The sequence below is a fragment of the Pongo abelii genome, chromosome 1 (assembly GCF_028885655.2).
Source record: "Pongo abelii isolate AG06213 chromosome 1, NHGRI_mPonAbe1-v2.0_pri, whole genome shotgun sequence".
NCBI classification, from domain to species: domain Eukaryota; kingdom Metazoa; phylum Chordata; class Mammalia; order Primates; family Hominidae; genus Pongo; species Pongo abelii.
In genome coordinates, this window is record NC_071985.2 from 221,004,190 (window position 1) to 221,008,063 (window position 3,874).

Below are 3,874 nucleotides of genomic sequence, written 5' to 3' on the forward strand. Positions count from 1 at the left end.
CCTTGGTAACACTTCCCAGTGTTATCAGTTTAGTGGAGCAGTGGCTAATAATTCATGGACCCTATAGGAGTGCCTTGCCTGCTCTTTAGAGGTTGGGACATACTCTTCTTGGTAGCAGAAGGGCAGAACTATGCCTCTGTGGCCACTTATTGCAGAATGGAATTGGAGTAAACTGAGGGCTCTTTCACACATGCTAGAGAAATGACTTTGGCCCTAGGAGAAGAGGGGGTTGCAGGGGATGGGCCTGAGAAACTTGCCTTTTCACTGGATTGTCCTCTAGAGTTTTTCCTTCCAGATTTGTCAGAATGAGCCTCCAGTCCCCATCCAGGCTCCTGGAGCTGGCAGGGAAGAGCCTGCTGAGGAAGCAGTGCTTGACCATCTTCACCCTGGATGAGCTGCCCAGGGAGGTCTTCCCTCTGATGTTCATGGAGGCCTTCAGCATGAGACACTGTGAGGCCCTGAAGCTGATGGTGCAGGCCTGGCCCTTCACCCACGTCCCTCTGGGGTCCCTGATGAAGACACCTCATCTGGAGACCTTGCAAGCTGTGCTGAAGGGACTTGATACACTGCTGGCCCAGAAGTTTTGCCCCAGGTGAGGTGACTCAGGTGGCCTGGTGGGAAGGGTCCAGGCATCCAGGGAAGGGACAGCAGGCTCAGGAGGAGTGGTGGGGTTGGGGAGCTAGGGTGGCTCAGAGGCTTCTGATGGTGCCCATGAGAGGCCTTGACCATTGCCCAGATCCTCTGGGAAAGGACTGCTCACCATACAGGGTCCACTGAGGAAACAGGAACCTGCTTTCTCCCAGTGGATGGTAAAGGTTCTTGAAGTGAGAACCAGGCAGAATAAAAGGGGAGCAGGATGGAGAAGAGACAGAAGGAGGAGCACTGAGGACAGGAGCAGCTGATTGATGTCCTGGATGTGGAGTGAAAGCTCAGGTCATGGTGGGTCCTTGCCTACATTCTGAGCTTTTCTCCTATGTTACTCACAGGAGGTGGAAACTTCAAGTGCTGCATTTGTAGGATGTTGATGAGAATTTCTGGACCGTATACTCTGGAGCTAGGCCCCTCTCCTGCTCCACAGAGTGCGTGAGTAAAAGGCAGACAGTGGAGGACTGTCCAAGGATGGAGAGAGCACCAGCCCTTGAAGGTGTTCATAAACCTCTGTCTAAAGAAAAGTACTCTGGATGAATGCCTGAGCTACCTCTGTGGGTGGATCCACTACAAAAGAGGTCTAGTGCACCTGTGTTGTAATAAGGTGCAGAATTACTCAATGCCAACTTCAACTTTCAGAAATTTATTGAAAAGGGTATACCCAGACAGTATCCAGGATTTGGAAGATAGGAGAAAGTGCTCTCTGAATAAAACAGGAAAGTTTTTCCCCTTACCTGAGCCAGATGAGCAATCTTCGCAAACTCTTTTTAGCCTTCGGTTATGACAATGAGTTATATGTAAGCGGCCAACAGCAGTTAGTTCCTGACTTGGACTGTCCATTCCTCTGCCTGTACTACCTTCAGATGCTTTACATAAGAAAGGTCAATAATATCAAAGAGCACCTGGAGCACCTGCTCAGGTAAGAAAGGATGGTGAGCTTTCTCTGCAGACCATACCATAGACTTTTATTCTTTTTCACAGTAAATGCTAGTGGGCATCTACCGTGTGCCAGCCACTGGTGATGTCACAGGGAAAGGGACGCTAGAATGTCAGCACCTTATGCTGTTCAGTGCTCTATATCCTGAAGTGGGTATCACAAGACCGCTCAAATAAGGGTAGAGAGATGACCTGGGGTAGATGCTACACAGAGAGACATGTAGGGAGCTAGTTAGTCAGGGGTTCAGATCTAGGGAGGGTGCATTTGTGAATTCCTTTTTAGGAAGTGTATTTGAAGTTACATGATGAAACTTACACTTCATACAGAGGAGAGTATGAAAGAAGGGAAAGTGCATCAAACCTGTGTGTTTCACAGTAGAAGCTCCATCTACACTGCTTAGTAAACACCAATGATCCTGTCTCTAATTCCCTGTCTGTAAAAGGTTCTTTTGAACCCCAGGAAAAGTAGTTGACATGGGAAAAGCGTGCTTCTTGGATGGAGGTGAGGGAGTAGGCAGGAGAGTGGTATAAACTGATAGGTGGCTTACAGATGCAGGCATGTCAGGGAACCTTTGCAGGCAGGTGGCCCTAGCAGATGTCCCTAGACCTTGCTCAGTTGAGTTCTTTGTGCACATCTCCCACTAGGCTTCTCTGACCCAGAGATGAGGTTGTCTGCTGAAAGATGAAGTAAAGAGGCTTTAAAGATTTTGTGGCCTTGAACCAATCACACAAGCAAGGGTGGAAGGACTGAGCCTAAAATGGAGCTGCCCCTGAATGATCTGAGTCTTCATCAGGCAGCACCTTGCATGCGGGCCATCATATGACGATGGCAACAAATTTGTGTTTGGGTGAAACAGGCTTCCCCATTGCAGTTACTATAACACCTGTGTTGTAGTAAGGTGCAGAATTACTCAATACCACTTCAAGTTTACCATTGAGATTATTTCCCTCCCCCATCCTCTAACTGGCACCATTGAGCATAACTAATTTCTTGTTCTCCCCAGGTGCTTCAAGAACCCCTTGGGGACCTTTATATTCTGTCATGCTTACCTAGCTCATTGGGACATGGAGTGTCTGTCTCAGTACCCAAGCCTCAGTCAGCTAAAGGAGCTGCATCTGATTCATATCCTAATGTGAACCACCAATCTTGAGCTCCTTGGAGCTCTGCTCAAGAAATTTGCTGCTACTCTCAAAATCCTCACGTTAAAGGACTGTCAGATCCAGGACTCCCAACTCAGGGTCCTCCTGCCTGCCCTGAGCCACTATTCTCAGCTTAACACCTTCTAATTTCGTGGAAATGAGACCTCCATGAATGCTCTGAAAGACCTGCTGTGTCACACAGGCGGGCTGAGCATGTTAGGCCTGGAGTTGTATCCTGCCCCTCTGGAGTGTCTTGACAACAGGGGTCATGTCAATTGGGAGATCCTCACCCCAATTCGGGCTGAGCTGATTCATACACTCAGGGAAGTCAGGCAGCCCAAGAGGATCTTTTTTGGTCCCGTCCCCTGCCCTTCCTGTGGCTCATGGCCATCTGAGAAAGTGGACTTCCATCTTTGCTCTTAGGGAAGGCCTGGTTAGTGAGTTGGATATGCTTTCTTCTGGACCCTTGGGCACTAAAATCTAGGACACAGGTGCTTTTTAAAATTTTTTTGATGAAGTCTCGCTCTGTCCCTCAGGCTGAAGTGCAGTGCACAATCTCAGCACAATGCAACATTCACCTCCGAGGTTCAAGTGATTCTCCTGCCTCAGCCTCCCTAGTAGCTGGTGTTACTGATGTGTGCCACCACACCCAGCTAATTTTTGTATTTTTTTTCTTTTTTTTTTGAGACAGAGTCTCGCTCTGTCACCCAGGCTGGAGTGCAGTGGCATGATTTTGGCTCTCTGCAACCTCCGCCTCCTGGGTTCATGCCATTCTCCTGCCTCAGCCTCCCAAGTAGCTGGGACTATGGGTGCCCACCACCATACCCAGCTAGTTTTTGGTATTTTTAGTAGAGTCAGGGTTTCACCGAGTTAGCCAGGATGGTCTTGATCTCCTGACCTCGTGATCTGCCTGCCTCGGCCTCTCAAAGTGTAATTTTTGTATTTTTAGTAGAGACAGGGTTTCACGATGTTGGAGGAGGCTGGCCTTGAACTCCTGACCTCAAGTGATCTGACCACCTTGGCCTTCCACAGTGCTGGGTTTACAGGCATGAGCAGCCAGGCCCGGTCAGGTGCATCTTAAAGGAAGCACACAGCCATGTATTTCAGGCACGTGCTGACTGTGAGTGGAAAAACAAAGGTGACTCAGCTG

General features: G+C 49.0%; 1 pseudogene; it reads left to right on the forward strand.

Moving 5' to 3' along the window:
- The first annotated feature begins 305 nt into the window (after positions 1–305).
- Positions 306–3,147, forward strand: LOC100449499 (PRAME family member 17-like; annotated as a pseudogene).
- Positions 3,148–3,874: the final 727 nt, after the last annotated feature.